General features: G+C 36.6%; 1 protein-coding gene and 1 long non-coding RNA gene across 2 annotated transcripts in view; one reads left to right on the forward strand and one right to left on the reverse strand.

Moving 5' to 3' along the window:
- The window catches only part of LOC112541486 (uncharacterized), a 147,816-nt gene that overhangs the window by 59,831 nt on the left and 63,879 nt on the right, over positions 1–24,106 (forward strand). The window contains exons 4-5 of the long non-coding RNA XR_015794606.1: positions 10,851–10,952; positions 13,807–13,995. This is a non-coding gene — a long non-coding RNA (uncharacterized LOC112541486). The remainder of the gene's footprint in view (positions 1–10,850; positions 10,953–13,806; positions 13,996–24,106) is intronic.
- Positions 1–24,106, reverse strand: part of LOC112541489 (uncharacterized) — a 131,172-nt gene that overhangs the window by 31,196 nt on the left and 75,870 nt on the right. The gene's annotated exons all lie outside the window — the stretch shown is intronic.

The raw sequence follows: 24,106 nt of genomic DNA on the forward strand, positions 1-24,106 counted from the left end.
TGTGCCTAAGGCGGGACTAAAACTCACAGTCTCCCAATTTCTAGCCTAATGCCTTAACCATCACACCAAACTGGCTTTAAGTAGAATTAGAAACTGAATTTGTTTTTGTGCCTGCATATTACTAAGGCATGTGCCATACTTCCTTTGTTTCTCTATATAAAAGTTACTCAGTGCAGATAAAAGAATGACACCTGGTTTACTTTTGACTCATCTGAGTAGTTTCCCATCTGATTCATGATGACAATGGACTTCGGCCTTTGTGTATTTGTCTGTCATCAGATATGACTTGAAAATTTTGCAGTGATCAGGTTTTATTTTGTTTAAAATAAACAAAAATAAAAACCATCTGATGAAAAACCCTAATTCACTCCCTCAATTAAAAGCTGCCCCATTAGCAGCTATTTTTTGCTACAAGGACATTTGTGCCCTGACCTGATATGTGCAGGTCTGTTGCACATGAACACATTGCCTGTGTTTGTCATCACCACCCAGTTGGTGGTTGTTAGAGAGGAAAAAGGGTCCCTTTTGCTTTCTCTCACACCCCCTTATATTAGGTATATCTAAAATATCCATCTACCCCAAATCACTGGCAAGGAAAGGAATAAGACTTATTTTGGAAGTAGGATGTGGTTAGTAACATTCTTTTCCCAGAGGTGATGTCAAAGGTCTGGAACTGGGCGTCCCTCAAGCCTCATACAATCCTGTAGAGTGTCCACTGCAGATCTAAAAAGTTGCACTATTGTTCCTCCAAATGTTGCTAAAATAGATCTCCCAAATCCCTCACTCTTGGCCATATTGACTGGGGCATCTGGGAGTTCTGATCACCTGGAGAGTCACATATTGCACACCCATGCAAGGTATAAAGCTAATTTCTTTTGTCCGAGAGCCACATTAGCCTTTGAATAGTAAACTGAAATTTGGGGCAAGCATTTCTGTTTCTAATCACTTCAAACTGCATCTTGCAGGAGAAATGGTTATATACCACCAAAAAGTATGAAAATATTTATGCTAGAAAAAAGCAATATTTGGTTTTTATATCCTTCATATAGCAATATTAATGAAGATAATAAAAATGAAGATATGGGGTTAATTTTCTACAGATTCATATCTTGTTCTTTATAAACTTCCAACACTGATTTCAAAAGTTCAGAACATTTGACAAAATGTTAGTTTTAATATAGGTTTCACCAGGACAAATACCTTGTTGTAATTGTATTTGTTACTTTATCTGATTTATACCCCATCTTTTCCCCCATCCAATTAGTTATCAAATTAACTAATACTGCAGAAGTCTTCTTTGGTTGGCATCTGCTTTTCAAATGATGTGCAGTTTTGTTGTCAGACATACTTTTAAAAACATGATCATGAAATTGTAAGTCGTATAATCATGAGATAGGACTACTTCTAATCAAAAACTGAACATTCAAATGTGTCCTTACATGATAAAATGAGAGGTTGCAGGATGTAGTTACAGTAGCAAGAAATCATGCCAGATGCTGCATGCACAACTCCAAAATCCAAAGCAACCGACAGATAGTCCCCAGGTTAAGAACGCCTGGTATACGGAGGACCCATAGTTAAGAACAGAGTCTATTGTAGCAAAATTCGAGTTAAGTACACAATGGTTCGAGTTAATTACACATACAATATTATACAATAATGCTGTTCTGGCTTACATACAAATTCAGCTTAAGGAACGGAACTCGTTCTTAAACTGGAGGCTACCTGTATATGCATCATTGCCATTACTGAAGTAGCAATATGTCTTTTTTTTTTTAATATAACCATATCATATCAACTCATTAGTATTCCATGTGGAGTTGAAATTAGACTTGGGTGCAGTGGGTAGACTTCAAACATGAACTTAGACAACATGGATGAGTACAAAGGGAAACTGAAGTGAGGAGATCAAATAATCCATCTCATGTGGCTTAAGCCAGATGTAGATTCATATAAGAGCCACTGACAGACACTCACATGGGACTTGGTTTTGCATAAGATTTATTTAACCTTTTTCAAACACCTCTCCTGCAGGGCAGTGGTGCCAAAGAATGTTGGAAAACTGTGAGGGAATGAGAAAAAAATTACATAGTTCTTTAAAAATTGAAACTTTTCCAGGTGTCATTTATATAAACTAAAGGTACAACCCATAAATGAGAATAGTATAATTGAACACTTGTTCCTGTTTAAGACAGGATTGCAGGCCAGGAATCTGTACCAACTTGATTTACTTTATAGAGGAAGAAGTGGAGAGATCCTTGGAATAATAAACACACAAAAGGAATACTTTTTTTTTTTTTGGAAACACAGTAGTTACAATCTAATCTTAAGTATTTAAAAATAATTAAGATGGCCAAGTTCCAGGTGTTCTGACTTAGGTTGGTTGAATCTATGTTGAATCCAAATTATTCCCAACCCGAAGAAAGGGCTTTCTTCTTTAAATCCCTCATATTTTCACCTATAACGGAGGTTAGCTATGGATATGGCTAGCATTTCATGAACTCAGCCACTGTGGTTTATAATCCATAGTTTGTGCCTTAGGCTGTTGCATCCACTGCATTGGAAATTGCTCCAGAGTACTCCCATTTTGGCCTAACTTTGATTCTTCCTAACCTGGGCCATGGACTTCTCCCTTGGCTCGCCCCTTCTCTGAGCCTTTCTTTGGCACTTCTGCTGGCATAATTCTCTATTCCACTGTCAGAATCTGGAGCCAGCCAGCTGTTCTAACTTTCTCAGCCCCTAATTTTTAGTTAGAATTGAACCCTTACTGTGAAAGACCTTTTTGATAAACTTTGGCTTAGGTGTGTTTAGGTTTAGACCTATTTGATTTTGTGTTGGGCCTGTTGCCGGGCAGAACAGTCTAGTGCAGATCTCAAGCAAAATCCACTAGTAACTAATATATTTCATTGCATTTCTTGCTTTAGAAAGTATCTTCTCCCTGTCTTTGAAATCTCTTGCCAAAGCTAAGCAGCTGGAGGGGGGAGAGGAGAAACACCCTTTTGAAAAATGAATGAAAGTTTCTGTTTCTTGAACATCTGGGGCCCATTAGTGAGAAGACTGTAACTGAAAGGCACTTTGACTAGGCAGCTTTCAGGCTTCCTCTGGTAGACATCTGATGAACGGTCCTGGTGGCTGATGAAAACTCAGTTGTGGAAAGGCATTCTGCCAGCAGCTGCTGCTGCTGTTACCAGAGTGCGAAGTGCACTGCTAGGTGAAACGTTTCCCTGGAGGACTGGAAGCGTTGCTGTCTCAGAAGTCAGAGCCATATGAAATGATGGTGGCATGTTCGAACACACCAAGAAAAAAGTCTCCTGCCTTTGCATTATTTATTACTTTCATATATTTATATAATATTCAGCTTCCTGAAAGTAATTTGTTTTGGATTGTGTAATGCTGGGCAGAACATCAAAGTTATGTTAATCAGTGGTAATAAAGACTAAGGTTTTCTGGCCACTGAGGTATTAAATATTGCTAATAAATTACAGGGTTAGCATTTTAAATGAGCTATCACTAGAAAAGAGCATCAGCACCAAGGCCTAAAGTACTAATTGCCATGGCTTGGCTTGATGGGGACTTGAGGATTCCAAATAAGTGGATTTTTATTCTAAAAGTTCTAAATAGTAGACCATATAATATCTTGTAAAAATGAAGAAATAGTTTCACAGTTCCATCTTCACCTTTAGGGCATTTTGCAGATCACTGACATTTTTAATGTTAGTAATTCTCTGGGCATACAGTGTGGTGGGATGTTACCAAGGAGATGACTTTTAACTAAGTCCATCAAAAAAGGTGGCCTGGCTATTTCAGCTTTTTATCTTGAATGGATACTTTTTTGATAAAGACAAAGAAAAATAAATGGTGGGAAAATACTTGAGAATTATTTTTTTTTAAAAAGATGACTGGGCCCCTACCCCAATTATATTCCATGAAAAAAACCAAGATGACTAATTTTTGTTACATAAGAAGCAGCAACTGATAATGTCGACATTAGTCTTAATATGTGACTTCCAAAGCCACTCCAAGAGTGGCAGACAAGCAAATACATTTTCCTTTCACCCACCCAAGTCATAATTCCTAATATTCAAAGCCATTTTAATGCATGACAAATAGAAACTCACATGAAAAATATTATTTTGAAGAGACAGCACTTTGCCCACAAAAAGGCATCCAGACACAAAACAGATTCTGACAAGCAAGCATCACACAAAGATGGTTCAATACAGTAATTCTTTGAGGATCATGGTAAGGCATGTACAAATGACATCATATTGCAGATTATTATGAGAAAAGAGATTAAAAGATTAAAATTAAAATCTTATCTGAGTGATAGAAATTTAAAGAACTGTTTTCACAATATCCTTTCATACCGTACCAATTGCAGTAGTGTCTTATCTTTATGCATATACCGCAATCACTCTTTCAAAAAAAGTATTGGTTAAGTTATATTACACTTAAACCTGACTTATACATGGTTCTAAACCAGTCTCCTCCAGCATACCTGTCTAACTCCCAGAATTCTTAGCAATGCCTCTACTGGCTGTGAAATTGTACTCTACACATCTGGAAGACAGCCAAGTTTGGAAAGCAAATCATGGCTCAAAGCTGTGATTTGCATAACCATTATTTTTTAATAAACCATACTTGATTGGGTTAATGAAACCATAAACCATAAATTGTTTTACAGACCATAGTGGCTGGTTGGTAGGAATGGTCTAATGCACTCTATGAAGTTGTCATGCTCTTCTGCAATGAATCAATATGATTTTTGATTATCATTGGCATTTTTGTAATGGGAAGTCTCCTGTTTCCCTACAGAAAACTATTTAAAAAAACTGAAAATTGCAATACTAGACTATTGGATTCTAGAAAGATATTGTAACCTAATATTTGGAATCAGTTATATATCCGATAGCTGCCGCTTAGTTGTCCAGAAGTTCTGAAGATCTTTGTCTTTGAAAGGAATGGGATGGATAGGAAATGTCTTTTCAATATAGTTCAGCTCAAACCTACTTTATTTATTTATTTTCTTATAAAGAGATAATCTCGAAAAAAAGTATATCAATTTGTGTGATGCTGGTGATACCCTTTTGTACACCTCCACTGGGCAACTGATGTGACAGTGCCTGGAGGCTGTGAGGGTCTAGATGGGGAGGAACCGACTTTGACTCAACCCTGGTAAGATGGAGTGTCTTTGGGTTTTTGGCCTCCAGGGCGTGGCGATATGCCATCTTTGACTCTGGATAGGTTGATGTGCAATTTGGGGGTCCTCCTGGACTCACAGCTCCTGCTCAATGAACAGGTCCAGCTGTGGCTAGGGGGCCCTTTGCACATCTGTCTTATGCACCAGTTATGTCCTTTCCTGGACTGGGAGGCCTTGTGCAAGCTGCATTGATCCCCAGTTTCCTTCCAGGTACAATTCAAGGTGTAGTCATTACCTTTAAAGCTCTACATGGCATGAGACCAGGTTATCTGTGGGACCGCCTTTCCCTGAGTGTATTTGCCCATCCCACTAGAGTGGATAGGCTGAGCATGTTTCAGGTCCCTTCCCTAAAACTTTGCCATCTTGCGGCTCCTCAGAAATGTGCCTTCTCCATTCTCCATAGCCCCTGCCCTATGAAACACCCTCCCCCTGGTGATCTGACAGACCCCCACCCTCTTAACTCTCAGGAGAGCTCTTAAGACCTGACTCTTCCCCCAAGCTTTGGAATAGAGTGAGGCCAGGGCAATATGAGAATGTAGTGAGTTGCATCTGGGAAGTGTGGTTGTGGTGCCAGGTTTTTCAGTTTTTGTTTTTAATTGTTTTTGTTGTTGTTTTTATTGCTGTATATATTGCTTTATTTTTGGATTGTAAGCTACCCAGAGTTTGCTTTAAGATGGGTGACTATACAAATGTTTTAAATAAAGAAATAAATTACATCTGCTAATATAATTCTATCCTTTGCATGTATTTTACATTTTACTTTTAATTTGATATGATCTTTAGTTCTTGTATTTCAATGTGTTTGAGTACAGTATTCCTTTTTCATAACAACAAATGTTCCAGATTTCCTTTGTGTAACTTAGTCCTAAGTGAGAATATTTATATATATGATATTATTCCTTCAGCACTGATAGCATCGAAACTCTTTTGATCATGGAAATGTCTCTCTGAAGCCCCACAGTTGTTATAACTGTGATGCATCAACATGTATGCAATCTATGACAGGTGTTCTAAATCCTAAAGCCATACAGTCATGTCCTAATTTTCTCTATAGATTTTCTGATAGGAGGAGAAAACAGAATTGTTTATCTGAGTATCTTTGCTCAAATGCATCATGGCTTAAGAATATTCTTGGCTAGGTACGTACCTACAGAGTTAAGGTCTTCTTTAAAAAATATCTGAAAGATTTATGTATTTATTTTACTATTTTTAGAAGTTTTATTTCTATGAAGCATTAAAAGACATCGACACTGTATATTGAAATAAGGTGGGAAAACTATTGATTTTGCCCATTTTGTTTGGCACGGAGAAGAAATTTCCTAGGTAAGCTAAAAAATGAGAACTGATACAGACAATATAATCTTTTGTGGAGAAGGCCCTTTTTTAGATCCAGAGTTTCTATTGACTGCAAAACAGTTGGACATTTCCCCCCCAAAGGGCTGTTTTGTATTAATGGTACAGTTGAAACTTGGATAGACTTTGCAACTTTTAATGGGCTCATGAATATCATATCCAAATAAAGAGCAAGGCACCAAAACACAGATGAACTTATATGAGGCCAAAAAATAAAAAATAAAATATGGAGCTATCAAGGACCAGACTATAGCAAATTAGAGTGGTGCTGAGAGAGTGGTTTCAGAATCAACAAGGCAGAAAGATTTAAGGCATGACAAATTCAACACAGCAAAGCAAGAGCAAAAGTAAGCTTTTTTTTTCTTCCAGCAACAAAAATAGCTGTACTATTCTTAAAAAACAAAACACAATTCCTAAGTATAATGTTAAAACAAGAAGATGTAGATTTGTTAGCAGGCAAAACTCAGAGTTTCTGAAGCATTGCGGACACACTTTTCAAATTGGGACTGCAACCAAAAAATAAAGTAAATTTGCATATTCATTTTAAAGGCCCAATATTATATTAAATTTCAAGTGGGGATCGATCTCTCTCTCTCTCTCTCTCTCTCTGATAACCATTTGGAAAAACTCTTCGGTTTCTTTCAGAGCAGCATTTTGTATATTTGTAACTTTTTGAAATTAAAATCCACAGTTGTTTTGCAAATGTTTTTGCAAACTAGGATGGGAAGCAAAGCATTCAGTTATTGTTGCAAAGAATAGAAATTACAATGGAATAATAGATTTAGAAAAAAGTAATGGTACATAAATTGTTAACAGCTTAGAATCTGCACTGTTGTTTGTTACGATCTTAATGCATATTGGCATGTCCCGTTCCAACTATGTATAAGTTATTGGTGTGAGAGTTGTATGTAACTTGGAACAGCGTTTCAAGAAAAGAGATGCTCCCCCTTTGCTGAAAATCTTGAGATTTAGATGGTCTCCCAAGAGATCTTATGAAATTTAGGTGATTTAGGAAAGTACCCTTTGAGTTTCTTGGACAGCAATTTTGGAAGTAGTTTGCCATGGCCTTGTCCCTAAGGCTGAAAGGGAGTGAATGATTCAATATCGCTCAGCTGGCTTTGAAGCCTACGGTAAGGCTACAGCTGAGATTTCCATCTCCTACTCTATCATCTTAACCTCTGGACCAAACACAATACAAAAGCATCTAGGCTGTGAATAAAATCATGGGATGGTGTCTTAGGCTACAAAAAATTGCCAGTACTTGCTACAAGGTACTAAGATAAGCATCCCAATCTCATTTCCTCCATACCCATGTTACAGCCAGTTAAAAAGAAAAAAGAAAGAAAGAAACCTAATTGTATCAATTGCAATGAAGCCATAAATATAGATGCTCTTGAAAAACAACTATATGTGCTCTTCAGTGGGGAAGATAGGACAAAGACTGAACCTTGCCTGGATTATAAGTAGTTAAAATAAAACTGACTGAAATATTTCCTGAATCTTTAAAAAACATCTACAGGAAGAAAAAGCATCTTCTGTAAATGCCTGTTCTGTCAAACACAAGATGATTCTGTGAGACAATGTTGGTCTGTCTTGGTAAAGGACTGTTACTGCTTAATGACTTTGGAGTAGGGAGTGGTCTCTCTGGAGTAATAGCATAGTCTAGATTTGTCCCGTTCCTGAGGGTATATGCCATCAGCATTCAGGAAATGAATAGTCCAAATAAATGGGAATTCAATGGATTTTTGTTTTGTATGAAATTTTGAAAGTAATAATCCCCTTCCCTATACCTCTAATGGCAATGAATGGATCCATTCATTTCATTTCAGTATAAGTATGAAATCACAAAGGATCATGCTTATGTTAAAGAAGTCTCTATTCATTCAAGTGTGTGTGTGTTACGTACATACATACATACATACATACATTTAGCTAATGGCAAAATACTACTCTGTAGCCAAGACAATAGCTATAACTACTGCTAGCAAAACTGAACAAATGAAGAATAAAGATATACAGATATTCAGGAGATCTTGGAGACGGGGATCCATTACAGGGAAACCCCTTCCCTTCCCTTCCCTTCCCTTCCCTTCCCTTCCCTTCCCTTCCCTTCCCTTCCCTTCCCTTCCCTTCCCTTCCCTTGTCTGTCTTCTAACAATGAGTAGCAAAATAGTATTAATAGCACACCCATACAGTGCATACATGCACATGCGATAAACACTACTACAAAAAAGAAATATCTTAAAACCCTGATTAAAGGTACCCCATTGTTTCTTGATCCTAGGCATGTCCGGGGATTCCCTGAATTTCACATATGAAAACTGCCAGGAGTCATTAGTATATACATAACATTGATTATGATATTTATATACCAGTGAATCAATAAATAGCCTAAATCAATAAATAAATCAGTCCATAAGTAGTCTGAAGGAAGAACTAAATAAGGCTATGGAGCTGCCTATTCTAACCTATCTCCAAAGACTGTCCACTGTCCACCATCTTCTCACTCTCTAGGGTCATGTATCCAGCTCCTTGATCTGAGTAGACATTCTGAGAATGTTCAGTTCAATGCATGTAGTCATCTCTATCATTATTAGTACAGGGCCCTACATGGCCTGAGACCCCTTTCTTTGGGCTTTTGAACTTCCTCTGACCATAACTACTGAAAATTGAGGTAGAGGTGGAAACCAAAAAGTATAATTAAAGCCCTAAAATAAGTATATCACCATTTTAAAAAACAAAACAAAATTCCCAGAATTTCTTCCAAAATTCCCGATCAGCCCACATGTGACATGTGGCTTCATGGATTTTGTGGCGCTCAGCTATCAAAAAGATTATATACAGTGCTTGGATATTGCCAACCCCTACCAAGGAAAGGATGGAGCTGTGTGTAGTTGCCACTTCCATGGTTGAGATTAGACAATACATTTTTTTCAGTGAAGGTCTGGCTGAAATCCAGCAGACTAAAATACAATGCAATTTTTGAAGTGCAATGTTTGAAGTGAGATAAGTTGTCATTAGTTCTGGTTTCTGGTTTTGGGGTTCTCTGGTGAGATATGTCCCTGAGTGTATTGAACATCTTACCTTTGTCCCAACTCTGAAGTGTTTAGTTTCTACTTCCTCTGAACTGAGTTTGTACCAGATATAGAGTGAAAGACAAATGAAGGAAAGTCCTTAAAACAAGAGGTAAACAGAAGTGGAAAATCTATGTGATCACTAAGAGTCGACACTGACTTGATGACACATAATCAATCAAATCAAAGGTTATAAGATAAAAAGATTCAAAAAACCTTCTGCTTGAAATCCTAGAGAGTTGATGCAACTTTATTTCTACAATATAGGGTCAACCGTTTCAGGTAGCTCATTCTCTCCAGTTGAATTTGTCATGTTCACTAAGCTAATATATTGGTAAAGAATTCCTCAGTATAGTTTCCTTGCTGGGCATAACTCCTTAAGTACAGAACAGAGAGTATTTTGTTTACCTCATTTCAGTGAAATACCACAGAAGTACTGGACATGCAATAAATAGACCATTGTTCTTATAAATTAATTCTATATCCCCAAGAATATAGACTCTGAAAAGATGCTACAGACATGCCACTTACATGTGGTTTGGAAGGCTGCCATAGTGAAGCATACAGAAGCCATATGTTTCCCTCTCAAAATGTCACCCTTCAGGTGCAGAGTACAAACAGTAACAAAATCATAATCTCCTTCCCACATGAAAGACAGAGGTGGGAGGAATTAGGCAAAATGCCAGCTGCCTGCTGCTTAGGGAAATACCACATCACAACTTAAATTTTGAAGTTTGTAAATAAATCCCAAAATGTTGACACTTCAGGGTACTAGCAATAGAAACCAGTGGGCTCCCTCTCTCTTTTTTAATGCTATAATTAATGTATTCAGCAACAGGACTAATGACTAAGAATATTCCTTAAGGTCCTGCTTATGGGTTTCCCTCCATTAGATGTATTTGCTGTCGAGACCATAAGTGTAATTAGTGCCTAAGAGAATATATTTGTATCTCATGAGTTATTAATCCAGCTCCCTCATTTGACTGCAAACCAAGCTGATTGAGATCTGTGGTTCAACTATACCACCTAAGCTGCAATAACAGCCTGTTAGAATTACTAGCTAGTCTTAAGAGTCAGTCAAAACTGTATAACATTGATCTTAAAATTCTATCTTCAGTTTGTTCATTGTCTCACTATCTGCTGGTTTTATGATTTGATCTTGACCTTCTTATTCTTTTGATTTACCTGCTCCTAATTTCTCCAATCGTTGTTGCCTATTCTAGAAACTGAGTGTTGCCTGTCAATACCCTGCCTCTAGCTTGCTTAAACTAATGAAATGCCTTTAGGCATACCTACTCCTGTACCAGTCTTCACAACATTCTCAGGTAATCAGTGAATCAACTTTATTTTTTTAAAAAAAGTAACTAAATACGAAAGACAAAGAAAAAGAATACACAGTATTATAAAATAAGGGGGGGAAAGCTAAAAAAGAAACAAAAGCATGCAAGACGCATATTGTAGATGTACATATATAAATGAATTGAAGCCATAGTTTAGTTATCCATAGTTGATCTATATTAATCAATTTTGCAAACCAAAAATCCACAGCATTGAATCTGGGGGATGGGGGTTACTTCTTTTTTATTGGTTAAGTAAAACATGCAAGCCAAAAAAGCAAAAAAAAAATATTCATATTTAAAAGATTTGAGGAAAAACTTTCCTCAAAAAAAGATTTTAAAAACTTATAAAAAGAGTATTCTGGTAGCCTTCCTGTTTTTTTCTCCCCCTCTCCCTGCAGCCACTAATTGCTACCTGAATATTTTTATATTTTATTTTAGACATTATTACTCATTTCTGTTTGGATTATTGTTATTATTATAACAGTTTCTCTTTTACTTCAAAAACCATATTCTAAGTGTTTTAGCTTGCCTTGTTGTGTGATATGTTGACTATAAGGGAGCCATTCCTACTTGAATCTGGCTAGACTTCATGTGAATGTATACTATCAGTTTTTCCATGGCCACTAATTCTTCAATTTTAGTATCCCAATGGGTCAACTTTTGAGGGTCCCACAGTGATGTGTTTAATATCAACAATTTAGTTTTTCTTTGTCTGATTCATGCTTTCAAGTTGGTGCCCATGTTATGGAACAAACTGCCACTAAAGCTAAAGCAAGTGTCTTCCTTAGCATTTGAAAACAAATAAATGACAAGAATTAAAAATGACTTACAGTTGTTGCTGCTGCTGGAAAACAAGGATGCCTTTGAACATTAGCAGCAGATTAGGAGAAGCTCCTGGCCTTATGAAGCTAACTCTGTTTGTAACACCTAAACAGGGCTTCTCTCTCTCTCTCTCTCTCTCTTTCTCTCTCTCTCTTTCTCTCTCTCTCTCTCTCTCTCTCTTGTCATTACCTCTTCCCTTTGCTTCATGTCTATCCATTTTTCTTTCCTTTCCATGTTCAGTTATTTCCTCCCCTCCTTCTCCTCCTCTTCCTCTCTTTGCCTGGTGCTGGTAGATACCATGACTAGCAGCCTACTCAACAAAAGGCCAGACTTACCCATTATCCAATTAGGCATTAAGATCCAACTGGTGGCATGATGAAAGCTTGGTACTTCCTATTAAGGAAGGCAAATTATTTCCTTCTTCTGTTTTCCAGTCAGCAGACAAATACATGTTTGTTTAATCACACCTTTAACAGAAAAGGTGGGGTCCCCCCCCCCATTTTTCTTTTTTTGCTTTTTTATGCACATTAGGCACTTTGTGAGTTCAATGGTATGTTTCACTGGATTCAAATTTTGTTTCCAATTGTATTTTAATTTATACTGTTTTAATATGTTGCCAGCTTGGTGTAGTAGTTTGGTATAGAGAGCCAGTCTGGTGTAGCGGTTAAGGCACCAGGCCAGAAACCTGGAGACTGTGAGTTCTAGTCATGCCTTAGGTATGAAAGCCGGCTGGGTGACTTTGGGCCAGTCCCTCTCTCAGGAAGGAGGCAATGGCAAACCACTTCCGAAAAACGTTGCCAAGTAAATTGCTGGGACTAGTCCAGGCAGTTGCCAGGAGTCAACACTGACTCAAAGGCACAAACACACACACCATATGATGCTAGCCATCTTGAGCACCATTATTTGTGGAAAGGAATGATGAAATACATAACATACCAATGTTCAGTTTATATAGAAATGACCCATATACATTTTTTAAAATTTATTTCTCACATTTATATACTGCCAGAACTGAAGGACTCCTAGCAGTTTCCAACTGTAAAAACATGGTAATCTTAAGGTTGCCCTAAAGTGGAGCAATCGTAAACTAATTTGAAAAATACATCCTTACTGTATTAAATGACAGCTTTTATATTCTAAAAATCAGCTGCCCTTTGTAGTAACAGGATAAAGCTCTCTGCCATGCTAAACATATTATTATACCCATCGCAACATGTTACTAAGTCTTACTCAAACAGTAGATTTTGCACATAGGAAATGAAGATTTGAAAGATACAGCGTTAGGAGAGAATCAATAAAGCCTTCTCTTTTACATATCCCCAAAGTCTAATTAACTTCAAAGTGGTTAATATGAATATAATTAAAAAGAAGAATAAACAGCAAAAGAGGATGGGAGTGGCTTGATTTAATATCGTTGCTAAAATGATACTGCTTAGGTGTGCAGTTAACTATATGAAACTATGCTATCATAATGGTTAAACAATTAGTAATAGTGACATTGTAAACTTAAGAGACAAAATTGAAGGAAAGACCTACTGAATAATCTGAAAGGAAAAATTGCTGGTAGATCATTGGTTTGAAATAAATTGGTGAATATTTCTGATTTTTGAATATGGAAACAACCATATAGAGCAAACAGAATGACTCACGGCGTGAAATGCGAGGAATAAAGAAGATGTATTAAAAATTAAAGGAGAAGAACATGATGCATGAACAGGATTTTTCAGATTAGCAAGAAGGGCAATTAACTATGCATGAAATTCACTTTTGAGGAAATCGGCATGAAATGAACCTTGAACTTGGACAGTTTATCAAAAAGAAAAAGTAAAATCAAGGTTCTCCTGTAAGAAATGAAAGAAAATGTATAGTGAGAATATTATCACTATTTTATTTTGTACTTTGCATATTTTTATTTTTATATATGTTTGGTATACTTCTGTTATTTGTTATACTGTAACTATAGTGGCATCACTGTATTATAATATAACCTTGAAGTCTTTTTTTTTTTTTTGTACAGCATATCCCCCTTGCTTATTGATGATTTTTGTTATCACTGGCAAAATAAATGTTGCATACAATTCCCCAAGAAGAGTTTTCTAAAGCAGAGTTGGGCTGTGACTGACATAACCTTCTCCATTGTGACTATCACTGAATGTCTGGTTGATGGTATACCTGGAGCAGGAATACCGAAGAAGAGACATAGAAAGTAAGTACAGAACAGGTTTTTTCCAAGCTATGCAAAACTTTATGGCTGAAATAACACTTCGAATTAGGCCCCAAAACTAATTGGAATCAAATTATTAATGTCTGTTAAAGGGTGGTTTTCACTTATTGGTACCTTTTCAACATTTGGGATAGCTAGCAGTCTAGACAGGGCACAGGGTAAGTCACTCAAAGTTAACATATCCAAAGCTCATTGTGAATTATAATTTGTACAGCAGATTATCTGTAAATGTAAAAACTATCCTTTTTGGAAAAGAGGGTTTTTTGTTGCTCTCTTATTGGGACCTGCGCTGTTAGAGTGATTGATTGATAGGACTAAAGGTATGAAAAGTTTAAAATCATGACTTAAAGGTCAGTACTAAGTCTATTTGGGATTAGAAGGATTATTTATGGTGTTCATCAACGCCTCCCCTTCTTTAATAGCATGATTCAGTGTATAATTAGCATATTAGCATGGAAAACATTGAAAGGAACATCATCTTATTTGGGGTGTGTGTGTATGAATTCTCCTACTAAGTGTTAAATGAGACTATACAGTGGTGTTAATTAAAGAAGCATTTCTTTATTCACTGCTTGCTGTTAGGCAAAATGAGGTTCCTTTTTGCTAGAGATTAAACATTTAATAATATCTTCTTTATGTTTGTTCCAGTTTAATGCCAGACTTTGAAAAAAAAAAGTACCGCAGGTTGTTAATGGATTAGATTGTGATTGTACTCTTGCTGAGTTCTACCTTTTTTCTTCCATTGGCTTGTACTGTCTGTTGTCATCTTATAATCAGCTCTTTTTTCACCTGGTAGCCTGAATGGTTTGGTGGGAATTTCTTAAATCTACATCAATTCATCTTTCTAGGATTTACTCTACAAGTGTAACTGGAAAATACTGCTAACTTCATATTCCATATCAGGGGCATCTGCGGCTGGAGGAGGGGAGAAATGTGTGATACACATTTAAAAGGACTGTGGCTTTGGTAACAACATCATGGCTACCTCCTCTCTTTCCCCCTTCCGCCCCCAGCTGACACCCTTGTTCTATGGCTATAAAATGGAGGGGGATGGAGGATGCTGTATTCATTGCAAGATATATGAAGTCTTCTGTTTTAGGTGTCTACTGAAAGATTAGATCGCTTAGTAGAAGGGGACTTAGTCTATAAGGCTACCTGTATCTTAAACTGGGAATCTGGCAGTTGGATCCAGATTTACTACCAGGGTAATTTAACTGCAAGGAACAATTTTACACCTTTGTCAATCCAGGTTATATTAGCCATACTTCATAAGTAAGGAAATAAAAGAAGCTATACATCTACACATGCTGTTAATGGGGTCACTCCTACCAGAGATGGCAACAAGGTGCAAGAGATAACTGTTTTAAAGAATAGGTCTGCCATGGATTATCTAAATTAGCATGCTGCTTTCTAGAGTAATGGAGGCCCTTTCCAAACATAATGGCTTCAGTTTCCAGTCCAGTGGCTCTAGTATGTGTAATGAGAGGGAAGCATCATTTCATTCATGTTTTTGCCTCAGACAATGAAATGTTTTGGACTGGGTCTGGCTGTATACTGCATGCATATTTAGATCTAGGTGTCCATTACTATTATTATTGTTACTGGTGGTGAAATATAGTGCATGTTACTATAGTTGTGAAAAAGTCAGCAAGGTGATCCTATATACCTTCTCAGTTTACTCTCCACATGCTAACTGATAAGGGATGTAGATGGCATAAGACGTATCTGAAACAGAGTGGCAAATGGCTATATAGTGCCATAGCCAGCCAAACTCAGCTGGAATATGAGGCATAAATTCCCACAAGCACTTCTCTCCCCCCAGTCCTGGGCACTAAAAATGCTGCCATAACAAACTAAATTACTAACAATTTTTCTGCCTTTTCCTGACATATTCTACCAAGCATCTGCCTCCTTCCATCAAATGGATGAGAAGGTGTGCAGCTTCTGCTGTTCTCTTTTTATGAGTAATTATCTTTAAACTGGGCTAAACCTCTCTTAAATCAGGCAGGCTGGATCATAAAAAATTGGTAAACTTCACATCATTTTCAGGTAGGGAATACAAAAATTGCTGTAGAAGTCCTAAAATAGGTTTAACATTTTAAAAAAAGAAAAGAAATCCCACAGTTTCTCTACAAAACACAGGACAAAAGGACAAAAAGAAAAACCAACCCTCATATATAATGTGGATCCTTCCACTTTAGCTCATAGCTTTGGGACCTCTTCTCCAAATATTAAGTTGCTAAACTCTGAAATACAGCATGGATGGACCACATGCAGCTTTGGCCAAAAAAATATGAGCTGTGGGGCTTTAAGTAGCCCAACCTACATTTCCCAGTAGACATTTGGTCAACATGATTAGCTGACTGGCAGAAAAAAAAAATGGGTGGGTTTTATCTTCCCAATGAGAGTTTGGAGGAAGTTGTAGAGCAATGGAAGTAGAGTGGAAGATGCCAGAGAGAAACAAAGCTGGAAACAGTCAAAGAGAGAGACTGATGGAGGAGACAGCTCAAAAGTATACCAGAATGGGAAATGGTGACAGAAAGGCTATGAAAGAGGTTAGCAAGAAGAATCAATTGTATGCAAGCTGGACTCTGAGGAGAAGGTGGATGAAAGGTGACTGAACAGAAGAGAAAGCTGAAATGGATAGGAGCTGGCAGATTAGGGCATAGAAAGAGAAGGAGATGGTAAATAATGAGAAGTACTTGATAAATTGCTGTATTTGGACAGATTTTAATTTTCCAGTTGATGTTGTGGTAGAAAAAGTATGGCTGCTTTCATTCCGAGCAGGAAGGTAGGAAGGAAACTGTGGCTTGGGTGAACAGCCCTTCCTCTGGCTAGAAGGCAGCAGGAAGTGTGAAACCACAGCACTGTGTGGCATGGGAAAATGAGGGCAGAAAGTTCAGGAGCCTGATGAAGGTGAGTTACCCCAATCCCAAGAGTGGGTAACTTGGAAAGGTCAGGGGGGCAGAGAGCTGATGGGAGTAGGCTTGCAGTTGGAAATAGCAAGAGGCATTAAAAGATTCTAATTATATAATGAATAAGACAATAGAATTATTATTGCTTTCTGATGGTCTATTGTGATAAAGAGATATGAAGATGGAGATTGAGGTATAGATGAGATAGATAGATAGATAGATAGATAGATAGATAGATAGATAGATAGATAGATAGATAGATAGATAGATAGATATGCCCCATAGGCCTATCACAATACAGTATGTTTAATTAATTAATTAAATTTCTTTCAGAGAAATTATTACCATACTTAGGAACGTTCAAAGGTCATGCATCAAACAAGTGAAGTAGTGTTTACAAGAAAATGGCAACCCGTTTAATGTAATTTACATAAGAAATTTTCTATGAGGCCTGACTTTTGGTACATGATAGAGATAGATTTATTATTGTTATTATGGTTGGTTGCACAGTCAGCCAGATGGTTAGACTGGATTTGGCATTTTTACCCACCTCTCAAGTCCTTCCCAAGGACCTGGGATAGGCAGATGTTATTGTTTGATGCTGTTATAGGTATTTTATCATCATTATCATCACCACCACCATCCATTGATTTCCTCTTCTCTTTCTCTGTCTCTCTCTCTCTGTCTCTCTCTCTCTGTCTCTGTCTATCTCTCTCTGTGTATCCAGTAATTCTCTATTAATATTACATTTCCCCCCCAGAAACTTAAAAGCAAAAGAAGTCTCATCAAAATGCAACGTTCTGAAATAATTGTTGAGGAGGAAATGTGTGCAAAAAAAGATATATTTTCTTCTTCCATCTGCAAAAAAGGCACTATCTATCTGAAAACAAAAAGACCAATCTCATTTGAAATGATGCAATACTGTATAATTAATCTTTTGAAATATCATGTACATCTGAACTTTGAGTGCTTCTTCTTTGATACTTCTCTTATTGTCATTTGAGGAAGGAGGAGGAATATGTTATTCCCCCCTTATATTTGGTGCAATTCAATGACATACTTAAAAATGTTAATTTCACTGCTTATCATGCATTCAGGTGCTAAGAATAAGCCTACATTAAAAAGCAGTGCTCAGTTATTGAAGGAGGAGGCTGTTTGAGAAGGATGTCTTTGTACTTTGTGTTATTGCATATAATAAGAAGGAAATGAACCCTACTAGTAAAATATGTAGTGCCTGCATGCAGGGGAATCAAGCATTCTAAAGCAGCCTTCTTACCTGGCATGCTCTTGGCTTGTTGAGAGTGTATTCCCTGACACCATATGAAAAACATTCTCCCTATATTTTAAATAGCTGGCAAACAAAATCTTGTATAACAAGCCTACAGTATACTTCTGGAAAAAGGAACTGTGGGGAACATGATATTCCACTTTGACAAGCAGTTAAACAGAAAGACACACAAATGCACACATGCAAACACACACAGAGCAGTTAAGAAAATTAAAACAAAAGTACCCAACCTGAGGCCTCAGAGGCTGCCTGCAAGCTCTCCAAATCCTTGGATGTAGTCCCTAAACTGCTCTAAAAGTTGTTTCTGAAGTTTCATTTTTAATGTGATGGAAGAGGGAATATTAATAAATACATGAGGTGTAAGCAATCCTACTGTCTGTATAACCATATTTAATTAATTTAATTGTACTACTTTAAATTTAAATTAAATGCATCCAATTTCTTTAAGATCCTGCCTGGACAAGCAGCACAGAGTTCAGCTACTAGCATACTATTCAAAAGCCAAGGGGGGCTCTTGGGCCCTCAAAAGTTTGCAACCTGATCTAAAAAAGTAATAGGATCAATGCAGCAAATAAAAAGCCAACATTAGACTAATTCATACCAAAAGCCTGCTGGGACAAAAAGTTCTCAAGATGATGACAACATGTTGCCAGAGAAGAGATAGAGTGAGTCATTGGATAGAATATAGGGATCATCCTTGTCCCCTCAGTCCAAAGGATGATTTTCTTGATTCATCATAGTAGATGGACAGCTTTGTGTAAAAGAATATGATCCCTGGGAGATCTTAGTTCTAATACAATGGCCACTTATATATTTGCTAAAAAAAGACAAAAATCTGGATAAAACTGATATATGCTTATTTATATGTAGAGATGCACAAGTACACTATGCACAGTATAGTGAGGAAGATGTACCTGGACTGCTCAGTCTGTTCTCCGTGTGGTAATTGATGTGCTTTTTTTTTTTTTAAGTAGCCTTTATCATTAAACTCTATAGCCTCTTAATTAGAGGAAACTTTCAAACAGAGAATTGTCCCCTCACTGCTTTCTACTACTGAAAAACTATCTTCTGTAAAGTAGGATACATGGGTATCTGAAATCCTAATCTGTTTAAACCATGGATAGGTAACATGTTGTTGGGCTGAAGAATCCATCATCCTTTACCATTGGCTATGTTGGTAGATCTGATGGGAATCCAAATTCAACAACACACATTGCCCACTTCTTGCTTAAAGAATGTTGTTTAATGATGATGATCAGCACTTTGAACTGAGCAAAGAGAGAGAAGGTAAAATAATAAAGAGGAATCACTTGTTCCTGAACATTTCAGCACCTGAAAATCTTGACTGCCACATTTTGAACCAACTGAAATATTTGGACACTCTTCAAAAGCAGCCCCACATACAGCATATTGTAGTAATCCAGTCTTGTGATAGCTAAGGTATGTGTAACTTTAGATATGAGGATTAGGATGTGTCATATGCATGCAATCATTTTCATCCATGAAACAATGGAGGGGGTGTAGACAGCATCTGTCCATACAGTTTCGCTCTGATGCTATGTTTACATACCATGTAATCTTCCCAAATAGTTGGGCACCCTTTGTGTGATATGTAAATATAGGATTTCAATACATTGGAGGAAGCCTTTACATGTATATAGATATGTGTGTAAACAGCACACACATGTGTGTATAAACAACAGAAGAAGGAATGACATACGTATATATTGTATTTTAATTGTGAGCCACCCAGAGTCACCCGTTGGGGGGAAGATGGGCAGCATACAAATTTAATAATAAATTAAATAAATAAATAAAAATATTGTTAAAGCAGAATGTCCCAAGGGCTTTGTAGGTTCACAGGAAATGACCCAATGCTCAGCATACCTAAACTCTTTTTGTGAATTTTCTCTTTTATTAGAACATAGGCAAGATAAGAAACATTTCTTTCAATAGTGCAGATTCTGTAAGTCCAACAGAGTTGATCTAAGGCATTTACAACTGTCTTGGCTGGACTTTCCCCCACTTTCTCATCTCCCTTCTGGTAAGCAGAAAGTAACTGTTCCCCTACTGCGAAAAGGCTTTGTATCTTTTTGTACTTCTACCCTGTTATGTGTGTGCCTATTTCTAAACCTTCCCCCCTTAGAGTGAAGTAAGGGAATTATGCTGACACACAATCTTTCTCAGGCTGGCAGAATGTCTTTAGCTTGCCCCAGAAGCCATCTTTATCTGGACAATGTGTCCCTCATCACTGTTTTTTCTTTGAAGGTCTTCAGACTTCATTCAGCACTGCTTTGCCCTGCCCTCCTCTGAAACCAACAAGTCTTCAGCAATAAACATTGCCTAGAATCCATTTTGGGTCATCATTTTTCTCTTTCTTCCCTAGACATGTCTCTTCTACCAGCTCTTTCCTCCCCTTTTTCAATCCTCAAGTCCACCTTTCCTGTGATAGGTTCTGTGTGAGAAAAGTGCATTATCTCTTCTCCTCCCAGCCTTTCTTATCAGCTAGAAGAACAACACATATGTCTGCAAGCCTATGTGCAAAATGGTAGAGAGCCTTTAGCTCTTCCAAGGGCATTATATGGCCAGCCAAATGTGTTGAAGTATAACTCCCAGCAGCCCCTGCTAGCATCATGAATGGTCACTGCTAGTAATGCAAGTGGAATTCTGGAACTTGGAGTTCAGTGGTATCATGTTGCATTTTGGTTATGTGTAATAAGAAAACCTGGACCTTCTATTAAAATTGATTTGGTTTGGACAATGCTGTTAGTGCTATGGTTAAAAGAATATCAGTATTAATCCTTGGTATATCATATGGAGTATATTATATTTCCATTATTTTTATTAGAAACAAAAAGTCATAAACTGCACTGTTAGATAAAATTGTGTCTATAGAAGCCACCTTAATATTCTGTTCCTTCCATCTAGCTCTGTCACTATTATTTTTTTTTTTAAATGATTATTGAAAAGTCTCTGTTGCATGGAAACATAAATGCCTTAAACATTTCTGTTTATGTAAATAACTAAACTAAATGTCCACATTATTACTGAAACACCACAAATATAAATTCCCCTAACTTCTCTCGAGTAAGAGGCCAGGGATAATTAATTGGTGCTGATATTAAATTGCTACCAAGCATAACATGTTTGAAATAAAGCAATAATTAAATAAAATGCAATTAGAGATCTTCATTCACTTCAGTTCAGGCAAAGTGACCTTCCTTTCAGAAGTCCAATAGTTAATGAAGTTATAATTACTATATTTTTTTTCTCTTCCCTCTGACCATTATTTATTTCTTTATCAATCACTTCTGATACTTTCTCTGACACCTTCATACTGAAGTTAAAATAAATTATAGTCTGAAAGAGCAAGTGATAATAATGCAGATGCAGACTTGTGGAAAATGTATGTGAGTGCAGTTAGCAGGTTTTAAGATTAATAATCAGAAGACAAAGATGTTAACAAAAATATGAAATCAGAAGATCAAATAGAACTGAGGAAGAAAACTTGTTTTAAGATTCAGAAAAAAAGTAAAATACTTGGGTATTACTATGACAAATACGAATGGTGTGTTATTTCAAAATAATTATGTTAAGACATAGAATGAATTAAGGAGGACATGTTAAGATGGGAGAATTTTTGTTGGGGAGAATCTCTGTGATAAAAAAGAACATTTTTCCAAGAATGATGTTTTTGTTTCAGACAATACCTGTTTGACAACTGATATACCATTCAAACAATGGCAAAAAGATATATCTAAATTTGTAGGGCAAGGGGAAAAACCACAAGTTAAATATAAAGTGTTACAAGATGCAAAGGAAAGAGGAGGACTGGGTTTACCAGATTTGAAATTGTATTTTGCAGCTTCTTGTTTGGTCTGGATGAAAAAATGGATGTTTATGAGAAACAAGAGACTTGTAGAGTTAGAAGATCATGACCTGAGGTTTGGATGGCATGGATATTTGTGGTACAATAAAGTTAAGTTAATGTGGATTTTAAAATTCATTTTATTAGATGTACCATATTGAGAATATGGAATAGATATAAACCCAGGTTGTGCCTGAAAACACCTTTGTGGATCAAGAAGCATATCATAGAAGAGAAACAGTAGGCAAAGACAAATGGTTGAGGTACCTGGAATTATTGGAAAACCATCAAGGGGCAACTAATAGCAGAAGGATATAGCTGTCAATGGTTTTCCTATTTACAGTTATCAGAAAGATTCTAAATGGACGAAAAGACTTATGGTATGGAGCAAAGTAAGAATTTAAAGTACAATTGTGCGCTGAGGATGAACATGTAATTGCTAAAATGAATAAACTTTTGTTGAAATTTGAAACAGGAAGAACAGGTTAAAGAGTGTATGATAAAGTGGGCTAAGAATTTTGGCTATAACATACAAATGTATCAGTGTGAAATACGTGCTTAAAAGGGTTTAAATTTACATTATGTTATGATGTTAAAGACAATTTTTATAAAATTGTGTATCGTTGGTACATGACACCAGGGAAATTATCTAGAATCTATAAAGGCACTTCAAATGTATGTTGGAAATCTGAACAACATGAAGGGACATTTTACCATGCTTGGTGAACATGTAAAAAAAAAAAAAAACTAAAAAATTTTGGATACATACATTGATACAGAAGATTTTAAAGATTAATATTCAATTGAAGCCAGAACTTTTCCTTTTAGGATTGATGGATACACAGTTAGAAAAAAGTCATGGAAGATTATTTCAGTATATGATTACTGCGGCAAGATTATTATAAGCACAAAGATGGAAAGATTTCACACTACCAACTATGGAGGAATGGTTGGTGAAATTGACAGATCTTGCTGAGATGGATAAACTAACATCTTTGATTAAAGAGAATTTATTGGTGACTGGAAACTCCTTATAGACTTTTTGTGTAAAATGAAAAAAATGAACTTGTGATTTATGGCTTTGATGATTAAGCAGGATAGATTATAGAAAGAAGAGAATCATGATGTAACTTTAAATAGAGAGGTTAAAATAAAGTTGTATTTATAACTTCGGTGAAGAATATTGGAAGCCATTTCTTTGTATCTTTTTCTTCTCTATTTTTCTTCACTTTCTTTTCTTTCTTGCACCTTTAGCTTTCTCTTTGATTTCTTTCTTTTTCTTTTTTTCCTTACTATATATTCGTTTGCATTAGTTTTTATTTTCATTTTAAAACATTTTAATAAAAATTATATAAAAAATAAGGAAAATGTATGTGAGTGCAAGTAGTTCAGTTATCAGTGGAAAATGCAAGGCAAACCAGGACAAACAAAAGCTGGGATGGGAACCTGTACTTCTTCAGAAGTGACTGAATGACAACACCCAGCAGCCTCAGTGAGAACGCCCAGTAGTGAGGACTGCTGGGAACTGTAGTGCTAGAACTAGTAGAAAAACGAACAGAATAAAAGTAAATCATAAGAATGAGGATGCTGGAACAGTTCCCCTATGAGGAAAGTCTACAGTGATTAGAGCCTTTTTACCTTAAAGTCAAAGTGTGGGGTGGCATGATAAAACCATGCAATGAGTAGAAAATGTGATATTGTGTTCTGGACTAAGCAGGTCCCTAGCTTCATCCATTGGGGCTCTTTCACATCATTTTATAGCTCAGTAACATCAGAAAGGCTCAAGTTTTCCCATAGTTAGAACACAGAAAAAGTGTCACCAGATGGCTTTTGTTATGGATCATTCAAAGATGGAGGCCTATTTACATGGAATATCAATAACAGAAGGGACCTATTTGAGTAGATATAGCCGTTTCCTGTATGGCCTTTGACCATGCAGTTGGAGCTTGTACAACCGTGACATAATGCTGCCACATGCTATGTACTGTGGCTTCTTTATTATTTATTACGGTTAGTATTTTA

Source organism: Python bivittatus, unplaced genomic scaffold, assembly GCF_059951505.1.
Source record: "Python bivittatus isolate LINGU-HERP-01145 unplaced genomic scaffold, Pbiv_v1 ctg000070_np1212, whole genome shotgun sequence".
Lineage (NCBI taxonomy): Eukaryota > Metazoa > Chordata > Lepidosauria > Squamata > Pythonidae > Python > Python bivittatus.